The sequence below is a fragment of the Haliotis cracherodii genome, unplaced genomic scaffold (genome assembly GCF_022045235.1).
Source record: "Haliotis cracherodii isolate W230 unplaced genomic scaffold, xgHalCrac1.p SCAF_11, whole genome shotgun sequence".
Lineage (NCBI taxonomy): Eukaryota > Metazoa > Mollusca > Gastropoda > Lepetellida > Haliotidae > Haliotis > Haliotis cracherodii.
This window is the reverse complement of record NW_027266266.1, coordinates 27,880,380-27,899,035: the sequence shown is the minus strand read 5'-3', so window position 1 is coordinate 27,899,035 and position 18,656 is coordinate 27,880,380. Positions and strand designations below refer to the sequence as shown.

Sequence of the window (18,656 nt, the reverse complement as noted above, 5' to 3'; positions counted from 1 at the left end):
AATTCCATAGCTACCAGCCCAATAGCTGCTTCAACATGTTAAACCAGGACATCTCACAATGCCTCTCCATAAGTGTACCGTTAGGTTAGGTCACCTATATAAAATGATGAGGTGAGACATATCGCAACACAGCCATTCCTAGAGTGTTGCAAAAGACATAAAGCTGTGGCCAAGTGCATTATTGACTTTATCCCAGTGCCCACCACCTGGAGCCAGGGTCAAGCAGGAAGTTTTGCATGATGCCACAGTCAACTACTCACCTGATCTCACAGTGAAACATTAGAGATCTTTTTATGCAAGTTTCCAACTAACAGCACCTGAGTCTTAACTACATTGTTTGCTTCAAAAAATCATTTTTTTCTGCAACCCCCTGAAACCACATCTTCCATAAACACAACATACATGTTTCCCCGTATCCTGGAATTTGCTTATGTGAGGCACTGTCTTCATCAGCTGATGAACGTCAACAAATACAACTTCAATTCTTAAATATTAGGGTTGGCATATTGGCACATAAATCATATAGCAATATATCGCAATATGAAGAGCTGTATTGAGATACATATTGCAATGTATTGAGGCCCAAATTATAACTATTTGTTGGGGTGAAATGATACAGCAAGGTCACAATATGATACATATGATACATAGATCATGATACCCATATGGACATGAAATCACGTGAAAACATCTTGACATTTTACATTTTTAGATCAGGCTAGTAGTGAACTTAACATGCTTAAGGAGCTTATTACAACACACTTTGCAATATTTGACTTACAAAAGCACTGGGGTGTGACTGGGGGTCATTAAAACGAGTAGAAAGTGATTTATTTAGAAAGTGTATCCGAAAAAAACAAAATGGCAAACCTGATGTTACCTTCATTGAATGCAGTCCTAGAAATGGACATATGACAACTGACTCTCAGACATGACCATGATGACAGCAAGGACTTTTTTAGTTCAATCTGAAATTGATTTTAAATGTTCATGGTGAATAAATGGTTCTAAACATGCTTACAGCAAAAAAGTGACAGTATAGATAATGAGTGTAGTTAGATTCCCATATCACAAAATAAGCCAGACAGTGTTGACAATGACATAATTTATGTACACCATATACCAACTACACAACTACTGCTGTAACAGAAAATATTCTTTTTAAAAATAATGGAAGGTACATCCCCCTTCACAATGATCCCCAAATATACAGGGTTACATAAGTTTTCAGCAACATTCATGTATTACAGTATACATGTAGTACTGTACAGATTCTATGTTGTGTCTATGAGCAATTACATGCTGACCTCAGTCAGTGAGACTGGGTTGTCTGGCTCTGCCGCCAGTCTGCAGTACCTGGCAGCATATATAACCATGATAACTGTATTGATTACTGAAACCATTACCGGTGCACAGTTTTCTGGGCTAGCTCAATCCCTTTGATTAGGTCACACTGTCAGTGGTAAACTGCTTGGTACTGTCTAAGAACTGCATCAATACTGGACAAAATGTATTTATGCTGACATCATGCAAATAAAATCCAAAGTAAACTTGACTTTGTGAAACAGCAAAGGCATAAGTAACAGAAATACCATATTTGTGATTACATTTTGATACAAGGTCATTATCGGAGAAAATGTCTGCTTAGCAACTTCAAATGAACTTCAACATGTTCAAGGTTTTGTAAATAAAAAATGTATGTAATCGATGACACTGTTCAGTAACCATGGTAACTGTTATCTTGGATACACTTTTCGTTTGATGTATGCACATATTGGTGTGTTGAAAATGCAGTATACATACATGAATGCTCAAGTACATCTTAACCATGTTAACCATGTTAACATGCTAAATACATGATGCATGAGTTTCAACTAATAGATGTCCAAACCTGATAACATAATTCAAAAGATTATGATGTACACCATCATAAACATAGTTTAAATTGTCTTATATGAAATATAGCCATTCTTTCAATATTTCTCATCATGATATTTATACCTGCAAGTTGTCACAGCTCACACACTCACTCTTACCATGCTTACTGACAGTCTTTCACTTATCATGGATATATATCATGGTGAGTCACCTTGATGTTGATGTGGAAGAAAACCTTGAAGTGATGCAGGTCTTGTAACTTGACCATTTTGGTGAATCGCACATGTATAAGTATGGTGCTGACAAACCTAGAAACATGATCAGGGCAAATCCACAAGCCATGTAATCTGGCATGCCCAAGGGATGCAACTCTGCATAGCAAATTGTGGCGCCTCAGACAAATGGTTTTACGATGCTTTTAGCAATATTCCAGCAATATCATGGAGAGGGAACACCAGAAATGGACTTCACACATTGTACCCATGTGGGGAATAGAACCTGGGTCTTCAGAGTGACGAGTGAAGGTTTAAGCCACTGGGCTATCCCACAGCCCTGTCTACCAGCAAGCGGGAAGAAGCCTATTAGCAACTGCTAACGAAAGACATCATGTGCTTATTCATTAGAAATGTCCTGCAAAACCTTTGGCATATCTGACATGATTAATTTCTTACCATGCTTACTGTAACAGGTGTAAGAGAGGAAAGTCTCCTACACACATACCATACCTACTGCATCTGTCAACACAAGATGGTGTCAGTATGAAGCATCTACAGTGTTTACATAACAACCTCACCTTTATTAATAATGTTGTTTTAATGAAAGCTAGAAATATAGTTTTCGATAAAAAAATAATTTCTAATCATCATGATCATGCTAATTAGGCCTCTCACACATTATGTATATTTTAACACCACAATATTGAAAAGAGTAAAGTGAAGACAATTTACACAGCATTTCACTTACTGGCTCCAACTTGATGTAACAACTTCAACAAGCAGATTTTTACTGGTCACAGGGAAATCAGCAAGGTTATCACCATGTCAGCCATATAATAAGTTCAAACAGTATCCTGATCCTTCAACTTGATGAAACATAGATGCATTGAAACCCTCTAGACTGACATCTGTCGCCCTGGCTGTGACAAAAACGCATAGCATTTGATCACCAACACCTCACACCAACAGGGCCTTTGCCAGATTCATAGACTATATTGATATTTGGCCGCCAGTTCTGGGAGGAAAAAAACACATCTTTCTTTAAAGACCAGAGCACAAGCTAACGGGGGGTTGTTCAAACATACCAACAGTCAAAGGCTTTTAGCTTCTGCTGCTTGTACAATGCCTGAGTTTGTTTGTGACCCAACAACAAGGGCTGTACAATTACCAAAGATTGTGAAAATTGACGCAGGCCCCAACAGTGCAAAGACTTACTGATGAAAAAGAAAACCCTTAACAAACTATACACGCCTGTTGAAATAGAACTTCTATTATGACATTATAAGCTGCTTCATGTTTGTCCACAATATGTACATAGCTAACATGACTAAGCTGTTGATGAAAGAGATTTGGTATGTGCAGGTTTTGTTGCATATGTTTCTCATGTAAATAATCCTTCCACATCAGCAAGTCAAATGTCATCTTGGTCGTTAAGAAGTGACTCGATCAAACAGATAAGTTTACAAATTCAAAGTTATATTTGAACAGCTTCCTGAACAATGTGAGCGCTCCTGAAGTATTTCCACCCATGGACTTCAACTCTGCCTTGTATCATGTATACATGTATATTAAGACTGAATCATGTGTATTTGGAAGTAAAGAATGAGAAAGCTTACATTTATCACATTTTTGCCCTCCGTAGTATAAGGGGCACATTGTGCACAATTTTACAATCTCTTGGCAGAACAATGCAATATAGTTGACATATTTACCTTTAGCATTTATGTGTCAATTGACAAACTCACTTTCATAACTGTTAATTTACCTTTGGTTTTACTTCTTCCATTCTATCCTTGACTCTTACCATGCAAATGACTTCTATCGTATAACATAATCTTACCTTTTGCAACCTTGAACTTACACTACTTACAGTCTCACATGTTTATCTTCTCTGAATCAAAAAGCAACAGCTCAATTCTCCCAATAATCTTGAAAAGTATGGACGGCAGGCGTTTAACTAAGGTCCCCATGACCTGATCAGGGGTTGAAAATTTATGAAAAATGTTACTTGACCAAGGGCAAGTATGACCAACATTCTCACTTGCCCTATTTTAAAATGTAGTTATGTTAGTGTACATCTGATGTATTGTGACTTTTCAAATATTCAGTTCTGAAATTTGAACATCCAACAATGAAACTTCGTATTCGATTGCAAGCTTGTATGTTTGGGCACTTCATGACTTTGGCCGTGTCTTTCCACTCAGCGATGAATGTTCGTTTTCGTTTACATTCGTCATACTTCTTATTCTTGGCATATATAGATTCATTTGAATTTTCAGAATTCCCCTCCGCCTCCCTTTTAAGTTTGTCCCCACCGCTGAAGAAACTTAAATTGACCACTAGCTGTGACATGATCTGACATGTGCGGTACTGGCAATGTAAATTGTTATTGTGGATATCCCTCTGAGTGCTAACGAGACAAAGGGAGGCTACTCTATCCTTCACTAGCTTACTCATTTGAAACCAAAGACTGTCGGTTTACTTACAGTGATCCCGCACTATAGCGCTCTTCAATATCACGCTAACTCAGTTATTGCCTGCGTTAACACATGGCTTCCAAAATTTATGCACACGTTTAGTAAACTTAAGTCACTGACACCATGGACACAAAGTCTTTTTCCCATCGCAAAAAAAATATTACCAGCCGATCACTGCAAGCACGCAACACCACAAATACCAATCACAAATCCGCAATGATGTCCTCAATTTAATCCTATTATTACACTATCTGGTTATAAAAACATGTTCGTTGTACACCTTGACATATGTTGGTAGCATATCTTATTAATTTTATTCAAAATTTCGTTCAATATAGTTTAATTTTAGCGAAATCGTGCGTAAAGGGATTGGTAGATCTCACAACTCACCATTATTTACAGCAACCACTTTAGTTGACAGGGAAAAGATACCGAGATCTATATTATAATGACATGCTTTGACTCGTTAAAAGTCACATTTGTTGTAATTCGACTGTTTTGTGTCAACAAAGTTTTCACGACCCAGAGCGTGTGGGCCTCAACAGTGACTGGTGTGTCAAACACAAAAAAAATATGTTTCAACAAAGCTAGGCCTAACGAAGCTTCTATAGTAGGAAATTGTTTCTACCTCGCATTACAAATTCCAAGGAAAGTAGTCAACTGTCTGTCATTCCATTTTCCAAGAAGCATGTGCCATATATGGAAGTGTTACTACGATTTAACAATGAAACAAGCCTGGTTCTCGTTGTTGACCTGCCCGACATCGAAGTGTATAAATCCCATTGGTTGACTGGTGTAGCAATATGCAAATTAGACTGCCAGTTTGGGACACTAGCAAAATATTAAACAGTCAAAATATCGTAACATGATCACATGATTACATTCACGTGAAACTTGACCCAGTTCATTTTGTGCTCTACTTGTCCACGGGTATATTAGAAAACGAGATCTAAACCTTACTTAGCGCGGGTGTCGGGCAATGGTATTTTTCAACCCCTGCTGATACCAGTATTTAGAAATGAAAGCAAATAACTAGTAACAAATATTATCACTGAATGCCAGTCATCACAATTAATAAGTTGATTGGTCCAGAAGATCAGGAATGGAACACTCACCACTCTGCAATCTTGTTTACCAGATCATGAAAGCGATAGTCAGAATGTGATTTCTGATCATGCAACCTCGAAAGATTTAACATGTGGTATTATGAACGACAGTTAAGAGCTTTATCATGTTAATGACTGAATCCATACAATCTAGGCCATCTATTAGCCACTCCAAAATGATTGTTTGTTCCTTTTTCAAACACTTAATTGAGAATTTGTCAAAATATGTTTCAAAGCGTAGTCACCAGTTTGAAACTAGTTCCAGAAAGCACGAGAAATCTGCCTTCTGATTGGCTAATGTCGACTTCTTGTCAGTCATTCCATTGGTCGGTCAAAATTCCCGAAAGGTCTGTCTGACGTGACCCATAATGGGATGTCCTCAGATCTTTGTTTAGTGGTAGTGATAACTAAGATCTGATTTTAGTGAGATTGGCAACTCTGAGGTTTGTCAATCCCAGTGACACAAATTGCTTGCGTGACATACAATGACACTGTGCTGGCCAGCTGAGGACATACATGTCATCTACCTACCTCCACTATACAATGCTATTGATAACAGTAAGAAGCTGAACAGCTGGGTGTCCTAACAGGAAGAAGTGGGGCCAAACAGGAACAAGACACTAAAAGAAGTGCTAGGCTTTGGCAACATAACCATCCTAGATAGTTTCAATCAGTTCATTTGGAACAACGTGGAAAAAATAAGAGTTTCAACTGGGATAAACTTCTGTCATAGGAAAATAAAAATAAGTTTCCTTGATTTCTTTCTTAATCATGTTAATGACTCACTTAGCAATAAATACCCCAGCTACATGACATTGACCTGTAAATAATCAAGTCTGGGACAAGAGTGATTGATATTATGACCAACAGTCCACTCCACACTACCAACCAAGCCATCAAGTCTCAGCACTCAATCCATTTAAAGTTGTCTTGTATGACAAGCATCGGTTGTTGGGCACCAATACTAACAGGGATCCCCATGGCATTTTTGGTAGTTTAGAAATATTTATTTACCTTATTTTCTTGAGTATAGTGCACACCAAAGTATAATGCGCACCCCCCTCTAGCAGATTCAGTATTTTGAAAAAAAAATTCAAATATTATGCGCAGAAAAAAATTACACCACACCCCTTCAGCGAATTCCAGTAAACGAACAGGTGATAAGAAACTTGGTCAGTGCAAATTTGAGATAAAAAATCACCAGACATGTCGATTTACTGTGTAAATTGTATTTTTTGTTCCGCTAGGCATTGTTTTACATCCAGGGATTAAGATAACCTTGTGTATTTTCTTGTAAACTAAGCCTGAAACAGCAATCAGATGTACACACGTTTTCTTGGAATCTACTGGTGATTCGGATAAAAATTACCCAATGATATAACTTTACAGGATTTTGATGCAAGGATCGGGAAAAATTGTATCTGAAATTATTTTTATATCAGGAATAATATATTAATATGTATACTGTATATTGTAATGTATACAATCAATCTATATACAGCCTTCATGACTATGGCTTGTTTTTGTGAAAATAATACTGGTCAGGCGATTAAAACTTCTGTTTATTATGGATAATTGTGCTGCTTCAATATGTTACCTATTGCTTCAACCCTACAAAAACTAATATAATAAAAATATGCTATCATATAACTTCTGAAATTGGGGAGGTGAAATTTAGAGTCTTTGCCTAGAGAGATGGTTCACTGAAGTCTCTGGGCTATATCTGGCAGTAAGGCAATAACAGTTGGGACACATGTCAGCGAATTTGTGAAAGGGCTTTGGAAGTAAGAGTCAACACAGAACAGCAATAAAGATTATTGCACTTAAATATTGATGTGCATGCATGTGTGTGTATGTGCATGAGGCTACTTGGTACTAGCTTGCACTTCTGATGGTTATATAGTGCTAGCCCACTTAGATACCATGACACAGTTCAACATGAATGCTCTAGTCAGACACATTATACTGATGCTGAGCTGACTTAACAGGGTTAGAAACTAACAGTTTTTGTCCACTAGTCCTTATAATGATAACATATAGCAAAACCCTTAAAATGGGCCAATTTCTACTCGTCCTTAGGATACCTTTACTATTGGGCAGTTTGGTAAGGACTATAGGACTAGTGCCAATTTCTAACGTTGCAACTAGTCCTTGTCTTACTACCTTACCGCCACACGTCAGGCAGGATAACAGTAAGCATGGCAAGCATCATATTTTAACATATAGTAAACTATGTTTATAACAGACTGACAGATATATCAAACTGTCTTTGTGGACCCAGTTATTTACTGAAGCATGCTATGTTATAATATTACGGTAGTTATTTAATAATGGGTCGTAATGGCGCACGCTTACTAACCTATTAAATATGTCTTACAGTTACACACAAGGAATCTTGTTTTATGTTCAACTTTTATGACACATCAGTTAGGATTGATCGATGCTGATTTCCTATACTGAGTTCGGCAAACATAGTACCTGTCATTAGCAACTCAAGGGCAGGCAACTCTATATTATCGCAAAATCACTATTTTGATGTGTGATACATGTGGAATATATGGTTCACATCTCTTCGGCAGTTAATGTCTTCAAGAGACATTAGACTGGTTCGATGCACAAACAAACATACTGTTATGTTGTGTGAACCAACGCTCATGCACTCATCACATGTGACGTCATAGATCCATGACCTGAGATGCACAATTTTTCTCATGCAGGATTAGTGTGTAAAGTTTGGAAATCATGTAGAGCATATCATGATATGCTGCACATGTAACACTCTTTGATAACACTTGACTGAATGTTTAGTTTTGTCACTAAGTGCTACACACTGGAAACATCAATTCTTAATGTAAATATATACTTCTTTGCATGTTTCTGTGGTTTGTGTTTCTCTTGGCGGTGAGAATATATATCTATACATATATATATATACCCCAGCTATCTATGCATATAAAACAAACAATGGTTATAACAAACTAAAAGAAGTGGTCCCTTCCATAGTTTACTGTAATTTGGTATGACATGGCCAGGGGATCAAGATCCGATCATCCCCTCTACTGACAGTCATGTCTATCTAACCTAATGATCTAGATTGGGTGCTTTATTGCAAAAGGGGAATCTAACCAAAGATCCGGATGGGGTGCTTCATAGGAAAAGAGAATCTTACCTCAATCATCAAAATTGTCTAAGGCTAGTGTTGGGGGTGGCGGTGAAATACACTAACCATGCTAAAGATCGAAGAGGCATACAAGATCAGTGAATCCAGAGGCACGACCTGCTTCCGGGGCCAATTAGCGCTATATGCTGCGGCCAGTAAACTTGCAGTCTTGTCATCAGTTCATGTGTTTACTAATTGTTGATAATGCTATTTTAAAGAAATAGCTATTGTTATGCGTGTGAATGTTTCATATATGAATCGGACGGTAAAACTGTTCGGCTGTGAAAACAAGATTCGGCCAAATAGTAAATTACAAGGCCTAATATTATCACTGTCAGTGAGCGCCAGTTCTAAGCGTGCTTCGACGTAACCAAACCTAATGACTAAACCCACCATAGAAGCAAAGGTAATAAGATGCCAGTTTGAACAAGTTGACTGAACAAATTAATAATATTCATGGTAAGGCATGCTTGTTAGAGTAAAGACAATGCTATATGCCTGATTTGGAAAGGTTTCTGACATCTTTGTTTATACTAGCGAGTACTAGCCTAGCGAGTAGCGTAGCAGACTACGAAACCGAATAACGGACACTGAAATGACTCACCTTTTCCAAGCTCAACAATGGTAGTATAAAGTTCCATAATCCCCCATGAATGACATATTTCCAAATGCAAAATTAATCTTGCCGTATAATGTTTCAAGGATTGCTTGAATTTTGTCTATGTTGATTTTTCAAAATCTGACATCCGGTTACAAAGCGCATATGTAATCGCGCAGACATTGAAATAGTGGAATGGGTAGGGAACGAAATACAGTCTTTCCAATATCACATTTGTTCACTTGTATCCATTTATCACGCTTACGAAATATTTTAATGAGCATGAAGTTATGTCGCTTAAAACGATTAGGTTGTGGTTAATGTATGTATCTTTTTGAGATTATACATAGTCATACCAAACCGTTCACAAGTTTTGCTGAGGCGTGCATGCATAAATTAATTACACCCGAGACATTATACCGATACACATAATGATATTGTCTCTAAGTATTAAGAACTGTCAAACACCTATACATCGGCTTCAAGTACATCTAGAGTGTTAACTGACTCATACATCGGCTTCAAGTACATCTATTGTGTTAACTTACTCATACATCGGCTCCAAGTACATCTATTGTGTTAACTGACTCATACGTTGGCTTCAAGTACATCTAGTGTGTTAACTGACTCATACGTCGGCTTCAAGTACATCTATTGTGTTAACTGACTCATACATCGGCTTCAAGTACATCTATTGTGTTAACTGACTCATACGTCGGCTTCAACTACATCTATTGTGTTAACTGACTCATACATCGACTCAAAGTGAATCTATTGTGTTAACTGACTCATACGTCGGCTTCAAGTACATCTATTGTGTTAACTGACTCATACATCGGCTCCAAGTACATCTATTGTGTTAACTGACTTATACATCGGCTTCAAGTACATCTATTGTGTTAACTGACTCATACGTCGGCTTCAAGTACATCTATTGTGTTAACTGACTCATACATCGACTCAAAGTACATCTATTGTGTTAATTGACTCATACGTCGGCTTCAAGTACATCTATTGTGTTAACTGACTCATACATCGGCTCCAAGTACATCTATTGTGTTAACTGACTCATACGTCGGCTTCAAGTACATCTATTGTGTTAACTGACTCATACGTCGGCTTCAAGTACATCTATTGTGTTAACTGACTCATACATCGGCTTCAAGTACATCTATTGTGTTAACTGACTCATACATCGGCTCCAAGTACATCTATTGTGTTAACTGACTCATACGTCGGCTTCAAGGACATCTATTGTGTTAACTGACTCATACATCGGATTCAAGTACATCTATTGTGTTAACTGACTCATACATCGGCTTCAAGTACATCTAGTGTGTTAACTGACTCATACGTCGGCTCCAAGTATATCTAGTGTGTTAACTGACTCATACGTCGGCTCCAAGTACATCTATTGTGTTAACTGACTCATACATCGTTCCAAGTACATCTAGTGTGTTAACTGACTCATACATCGGCTTCAAGTACATCTATTGTGTTAACTGACTCATACATCGGCTCCAAGTACATCTATTGTGTTAACCGACTCATACATCGGCTTCAACTACATCTATTGTGTTAACTGACTCATACGTCGGCTTCAAGTACATCTATTGTGTTAACTGACTCATACATCGGCTTCAAGTACATCTATTGTGTTAACTGACTCATACATCGGCTCCAAGTACATCTATTGTGTTAACTGACTCATACGTCGGCTCCAAGTACATCTATTGTGTTAACTGACTCATACGTTGGCTTCAAGTACATCTAGTGTGTTAACTGACTCATACGTTGGCTTCAAGTACATCTATTGTGTTAACTGACTCATACATCGGCTTCAAGTACATCTATTGTGTTAACTGACTCATACGTCGGCTTCAACTACATCTATTGTGTTAACTGACTCATACATCGACTCAAAGTGCATCTATTGTGTTAACTGACTCATACGTCGGCTTCAACTACATCTATTGTGTTAACTGACTCATACATCGACTCAAAGTGCATCTATTGTGTTAACTGACTCATACATCGGATTCAAGTACATCTATTGTGTTAACTGACTCATACATCGGCTTCAAGTACATCTAGTGTGTTAACTGACTCATACGTCGGCTCCAAGTATATCTAGTGTGTTAACTGACTCATACGTCGGCTCCAAGTACATCTATTGTGTTAACTGACTCATACATCGTTCCAAGTACATCTAGTGTGTTAACTGACTCATACATCGGCTCCAAGTACATCTATTGTGTTAACTGACTCATACATCGGCTCCAAGTACATCTATTGTGTTAACCGACTCATACATCGGCTTCAAGTACATCTATTGTGTTAACTGACTCATACGTCGGCTTCAAGTACATCTATTGTGTTAACTGACTCATACATCGGCTTCAAGTACATCTATTGTGTTAACTGACTCATACATCGGCTCCAAGTACATCTATTGTGTTAACTGACTCATACGTCGGCTCCAAGTACATCTATTGTGTTAACTGACTCATACATCGGCTTCAAGTACATCTATTGTGTTAACTGACTCATACGTCGGCTTCAAGTACATCTATTGTGTTAACTGACTCATACGTCGGCTTCAAGTACATCTATTGTGTTAACTGACTCATACGTCGGCTTCAAGTACATCTAGTGTGTTAACTGACTCATACATCGGCTCCAAGTACATCTATTGTGTTAACTGACTCATACGTCGGCTCCAAGTACATCTATTGTGTTAACTGACTCATACGTCGACTCAAAGTACATCTATTGTGTTAACTGACTCATACGTCGGCTTCAAGTACATCTAGTGTGTTAACTGACTCATACGTAGGCTTCAAGTACATCTAGTGTGTAAACTGACTCATACGTCGGCTTCAAGTACATCTAGTGTGTTAACTGACTCATACGTCGGCTTCAAGTACATCTAGTGTGTTAATTGACTCATACGTCGGCTCCAAGTACATCTATTGTGTTAACTGACTCATACACAGGCATAATAATTAAATGGCTGACTCCTAAACAATATCATCGAGAAAACGAACATTTCAATATCTACATAATGAAATAATTAAATGTTTATATTCAATGATTGTTATATATATCCCAGCATCAAAGGTGATGTTACTTTCTTTAATACTAATAAAACACGAGATTGTTTTAAACACAAACATACATAGTTCAATAAATTTAGAAACTAATTACATTACATAGGCATGCTAGTGGTTGTCAGCTCTAGTACTACAAATATGTATTCTGAATACGGAATCGTCCGCCCTTTGGGGGGGCGGGTACCTCTCTATATTCTTATTTTGGTCCGGGTATACCCTGTATACAGAAACTGGGGTACATATCTATAGTATTCCTTCCGACAAAGACAAATACAGCTTCAGGCACCCATCACGGGTGGATGGGTTGAACAGTTCTCCCAATTAATAATCACCTGTGCTCTTAATCTATTGAACAGTTTAAGACACATTATACATAATATTCCGGGAACAGCCAGGCTACAGATCATTATGTTTGGCATGGTAACCAAATTCGCTAATTCTTAGATTTTGCAACCTTGTGCCATGTCCGTCCCAGAAGATTTGTGGCAGCGGTGGGATTCGACACCACGCCTCCGAATACTGGTGCCTTAAATCAGCGCCTTAGACCACTCGGCCATGCTACCCATACGGACCTCGGCTCTTAATCCATTGAACAGTTTAAGATACATTTTGCATTATATTCCGGGAACAGCCAGGCTTCAGATCATAATATTTGCCATGGTAATTCGTTAATTCTTAGAACTTGCAACCTTGTACCATATCCGCCCCCGAATCCCAAAGCATATATCAGCCTCCTCAATATTAATATCTCACTTTCTCAACTGAAATTAAAACTCTTCTAAATAGCTTGAAGCTTCTCAAATTAGATTCGTTTCTAAATCTATTCAACAGTTTAAGATACATTTTACATTATGTTCCGGGAACAGCCAGGCTACAGATCATTATATTTGGCATGGTAACCAATTTCGATAATTCTTAGATTTTGCAACCTTGTGCCATGTCCGTCCCCGATTCCCAAAATATTCAGCTTCTCCATCCCATCCTATCACAGAAGCTAGGGTAAGCATATCAGCCTCCTCAATAATAATTTCTCACTTTCTCAACTGAAATTAAAACTCTTCTAAATTCGAACCCACGCCTCCGAAGAGACTGGTGCCTTAAACCAGCGCCTTAGACCGCTCGGCCACGCTACCCATACGGACCTCAGCTCTTAATCTATTGAACATTCTAAGAAACATATTCCGGGAACAGCCAGGCTACAGATGTTTATATTTGTCATGGTAACCAAATTCGCTAATTACTAAGAACTTGCAACCTTGTGACATGTCCGTCCCCGATTCCCAAAGTGTTCGCCAAATGAATTCAGCTTTTCGACCCCATCCTATCACAGAAGCCGGGGTAAGCATATCAACCTCCTCAATAATAATTTCTCACTTTCCCAACTGAAATTAAAGCTCTTCTAAATAGCTTCAAGCGTCTCAAAGGAGATTCGTTTCTTAATCTATTCAACATTTTAAGATACATTTTACATTATGTTCCGGGAACAGCCAGGCTTCAGATCATAATATTTGTCATGGTAACCAAATTCGCTAATTACTAAGAACTTGCAACCTTGTGCCATGTCCGTCCCCGATTCACAAAATATTCAGCAAATGAATTCAGCTTTTCCATCCCATCCTATCACAGAAGCTAGGGTAAGCATATCAACCTCCTCAATAATAATTTCTCACTTTCCCAACTGAAATTAAAGCTCTTCTAAATAGCTTCAAGCTTCTCAGAGAAGATTCGTTTCTTAATCTATTCAACAGTTTAAGATACATTTTACATTATGTTCCGGGAACAGCCAGGCTTCAGATCATAATATTTGTCATGGTAACCAAATTCGCTAATTACTAAGAACTTGCAACCTTGTGCCATGTCCGTCCCCGATTCACAAAATATTCAGCAAATGAATTCAGCTTTTCCGTCCCATCCTATCACAGAAGCTAGGGTAAGCATATCAGCCTCCTCAATAATAATTTCTCACTTTCTTAACTGAAATTAAAGCTCTTCTAAATAGCTTCAAGCTTCTGATAGGAGATTCGTTGCTTCTGTTATTCAAGAGTTGGCAAAAAGAACAACAGGTGTGTATGAATTGACCAGCTGGTCACACGATTCCCCAAGCTGCAATTTCCGTGGTGACTTGAAATCTATAGAGGATGCAAAAGAACTGTGGCAGCGGTGGGATTCGAACCCACGCCTCCGAAGAGACTGGTGCCTTAAACCAGCGCCTTAGACCGCTCGGCCACGCTACCCATACGGACCTCGGCTCTTAATCTATTGAACATTCTAAGAAACATATTCCGGGAACAGCCAGGCTACAGATCATTATATTTGTCATGGTAACCAAATTCGCTAATTACTAAGAACTTGCAACCTTGTGACATGTCCGTCCCCGATTCCCAAAGTGTTCGCCAAATGAATTCAGCTTTTCGACCCCATCCTATCACAGAAGCCGGGGTAAGCATATCAACCTCCTCAATAATAATTTCTCACGTTCCCAACTGAAATTAAAGCTCTTCTAAATAGCTTCAAGCTTCTCAAAGGAGATTCGTTTCTTAATCTATTCAACATTTTATGATACATTTTACATTATGTTCCGGGAACAGCCAGGCTTCAGATCATAATATTTGTCATGGTAACCAAATTCGCTAATTACTAAGAACTTGCAACCTTGTGCCATGTCCGTCCCCGATTCACAAAATATTCAGCAAATGAATTCAGCTTTTCCATCCCATCCTATCACAGAAGCTAGGGTAAGCATATCAACCTCCTCAATAATAATTTCTCACTTTCCCAACTGAAATTAAAGCTCTTCTAAATAGCTTCAAGCTTCTCAGAGAAGATTCGTTTCTTAATCTATTCAACAGTTTAAGATACATTTTACATTATGTTCCGGGAACAGCCAGGCTTCAGATCATAATATTTGTCATGGTAACCAAATTCGCTAATTACTAAGAACTTGCAACCTTGTGCCATGTCCGTCCCCGATTCACAAAATATTCAGCAAATGAATTCAGCTTTTCCGTCCCATCCTATCACAGAAGCTAGGGTAAGCATATCAGCCTCCTCAATAATAATTTCTCACTTTCTTAACTGAAATTAAAGCTCTTCTAAATAGCTTCAAGCTTCTGATAGGAGATTCGTTGCTTCTGTTATTCAAGAGTTGGCAAAAAGAACAACAGGTGTGTATGAATTGACCAGCTGGTCACACGATTCCCCAAGCTGCAATTTCCGTGGTGACTTGAAATCTATAGAGGATGCAAAAGAACTGTGGCAGCGGTGGGATTCGAACCCACGCCTCCGAAGAGACTGGTGCCTTAAACCAGCGCCTTAGACCGCTCGGCCACGCTACCCATACGGACCTCGGCTCTTAATCTATTGAACATTCTAAGAAACATATTCCGGGAACAGCCAGGCTACAGATCATTATATTTGTCATGGTAACCAAATTCGCTAATTACTAAGAACTTGCAACCTTGTGACATGTCCGTCCCCGATTCACAAAGTGTTCGCCAAATGAATTCAGCTTTTCGACCCCATCCTATCACAGAAGCCGGGGTAAGCATATCAACCTCCTCAATAATAATTTCTCACTTTCCCAACTGAAATTAAAGCTCTTCTAAATAGCTTCAAGCTTCTCAAAGGAGATTCGTTTCTTAATCCATTCAACAGTTTAAGATACATTTTACATTATGTTCCGGGAACAGCCAGGCTTCAGATCATAATATTTGTCATGGTAACCGAATTCGCTAATTACTAAGAACTTGCAACCTTGTGCCATGTCCGTCCCCGATTCACAAAATATTCAGCAAATGAATTCAGCTTTTCCGTCCCATCCTATCACAGAAGCTAGGGTAAGCATATCAGCCTCCTCAATAATAATTTCTCACTTTCTTAACTGAAATTAAAGCTCTTCTAAATAGCTTCAAGCTTCTGATAGGAGATTCGTTGCTTCTGTTATTCAAGAGTTGGCAAAAAGAACAACAGGTGTGTATGAATTGACCAGCTGGTCACACGATTCCCCAAGCTGCAATTTCCGTGGTGACTTGAAATCTATAGAGGATGCAAAAGAACTGTGGCAGCGGTGGGATTCGAACCCACGCCTCCGAAGAGACTGGTGCCTAAAACCAGCGCCTTAGACCGCTCGGCCACGCTACCCATACGGACCTCGGCTCTTAATCTATTGAACAGTCTAAGAAACATATTCCGGGAACAGCCAGGCTACAGATCTTTATATTTGTCATGGTAACCAAATTCGCTAATTACTAAGAACTTGCAACCTTATGACATGTCCGTCCCCGATTCCCAAAGTGTTCATCAAATGAATTCAGCTTTTCCATCCCATCCTATCACAGAAGCTAGGGTAAGCATATCAGCCTCCTCAATAATAATTTCTCACTTTCTCAACTGAAATTAAAGCTCTTCTAAATAGCTTCAAGCTTCTGATAGGAGATTCATTTCTTCTGTTATTCAAGAGTTGGCAAAAAGAACAACAGGTGTGTATGAATTGACCAGCTGGTCACACGATTCCCCAAGCTGCAATTTCCGTGGTGACTTGAAATCTATAGAGGATGCAAAAGAACTGTGGCAGCGGTGGGATTCGAACCCACGCCTCCGAAGAGACTGGTGCCTTAACCCAGCGCCTTAGACCGCTCGGCCACGCTACCCATACGGACCTCGGCTCTTAATCTATTGAACATTCTAAGAAACATATTCCGGGAACAGCCAGGCTACAGATCATTATATTTGTCATGGTAACCAAATTCGCTAATTACTAAGAACTTGCAACCTTGTGACATGTCCGTCCCCGATTCCCAAAGTGTTCATCAAATGAATTCAGCTTTTCGACCCCATCCTATCACAGAAGCCGGGGTAAGCATATCAACCTCCTCAATAATAATTTCTCACTTTCCCAACTGAAATTAAAGCTCTTCTAAATAGCTTCAAGCTTCTCAAAGGAGATTCGTTTCTTAATCTATTCAACATTTTAAGATACATTTACATTATATTCCGGGAACAGCCAGGCTTCAGATCATAATATTTGTCATGGTAACCAAATTCGCTAATTACTAAGAACTTGCAACCTTGTGACATGTCCGTCCCCGATTCACAAAATATTCAGCAAATGAATTCAGCTTTTCCATCCCATCCTATCACAGAAGCTAGGGTAAGCATATCAGCCTCCTCAATAATAATTTCTCCCTTTCCCAACTGAAATTAAAGCTCTTCTAAATAGCTTCAAGCTTCTCAGAGGAGATTCGTTTCTTAATCTATTCAACAGTTTAAGATACATTTTACATTATGTTCCGGGAACAGCCAGGCTTCAGATCATAATATTTGTCATGGTAACCAAATTCGCTAATTACTAAGAACTTGCAACCTTGTGCCATGTCCGTCCCCGATTCACAAAATATTCAGGAAATGAATTCAGCTTTTCCGTCCCATCCTATCACAGAAGCTAGGGTAAGCATATCAGCCTCCTCAATAATAATTTCTCACTTTCTTAACTGAAATTAAAGCTCTTCTAAATAGCTTCAAGCTTCTGATAGGAGATTCGTTGCTTCTGTTATTCAAGAGTTGGCAAAAAGAACAACAGGTGTGTATGAATTGACCAGCTGGTCACACGATTCCCCAAGCTGCAATTTCCGTGGTGACTTGAAATCTATAGAGGATGCAAAAGAACTGTGGCAGCGGTGGGATTCGAACCCACGCCTCCGAAGACACTGGTGCCTAAAACCAGCGCCTTAGACCGCTCGGCCACGCTACCCATACGGACCTCGGCTCTTAATCTATTGAACAGTCTAAGAAACATATTCCGGGAACAGCCAGGCTACAGATCTTTATATTTGTCATGGTAACCAAATTCGCTAATTACTAAGAACTTGCAACCTAATGACATGTCCGTCCCCGATTCCCAAAGTGTTCATCAAATGAATTCAGCTTTTCCATCCCATCCTATCACAGAAGCTAGGGTAAGCATATCAGCCTCCTCAATAATAATTTCTCACTTTCTCAACTGAAATTAAAGCTCTTCTAAATAGCTTCAAGCTTCTGATAGGAGATTCATTTCTTCTGTTATTCAAGAGTTGGCAAAAAGAACAACAGGTGTGTATGAATTGACCAGCTG

At 38.8% G+C, this 18,656-nt stretch overlaps 1 protein-coding gene and 5 non-coding genes across 9 annotated transcripts in view; all 6 read right to left on the bottom strand.

The window, feature by feature from the left end:
• The window catches only part of LOC139456389 (cytospin-A-like), a 47,794-nt gene extending 38,220 nt beyond the window's left edge, over positions 1-9,574 (bottom strand). For 2 of the 4 annotated variants that reach the window (XM_071238075.1, XM_071238073.1), the window contains exons 1-2: positions 9,441-9,574; positions 881-968 (exon numbers count right to left, since the gene is read on the bottom strand). The gene's annotated coding sequence lies outside the window, so the exon portion shown is untranslated. Of the gene's footprint in view, positions 1-870; positions 969-9,440 lie in introns of all 4 variants that reach the window. The other 2 variants (XM_071238074.1, XM_071238076.1) reach the window with 2 other exon arrangements.
• A 5,125-nt stretch (positions 9,575-14,699) lies between these two features.
• Trnal-aag (transfer RNA leucine (anticodon AAG)) lies at positions 14,700-14,781 on the bottom strand. Its single transcript has one exon. It is a non-coding gene; the product is annotated as a tRNA-Leu (tRNA).
• Positions 14,782-15,800: 1,019 nt separating this feature from the next.
• Trnal-aag (transfer RNA leucine (anticodon AAG)) lies at positions 15,801-15,882 on the bottom strand. The gene has a single exon. It is a non-coding gene; the product is annotated as a tRNA-Leu (tRNA).
• Positions 15,883-16,605: 723 nt separating this feature from the next.
• Positions 16,606-16,687, bottom strand: Trnal-uag (transfer RNA leucine (anticodon UAG)). The gene has a single exon. It is a non-coding gene; the product is annotated as a tRNA-Leu (tRNA).
• A 427-nt stretch (positions 16,688-17,114) lies between these two features.
• On the bottom strand, positions 17,115-17,196 carry Trnal-aag (transfer RNA leucine (anticodon AAG)). Its single transcript has one exon. It is a non-coding gene; the product is annotated as a tRNA-Leu (tRNA).
• A 1,018-nt stretch (positions 17,197-18,214) lies between these two features.
• On the bottom strand, positions 18,215-18,296 carry Trnal-uag (transfer RNA leucine (anticodon UAG)). Its single transcript has one exon. It is a non-coding gene; the product is annotated as a tRNA-Leu (tRNA).
• Between the last annotated feature and the right edge of the window lie 360 nt (positions 18,297-18,656).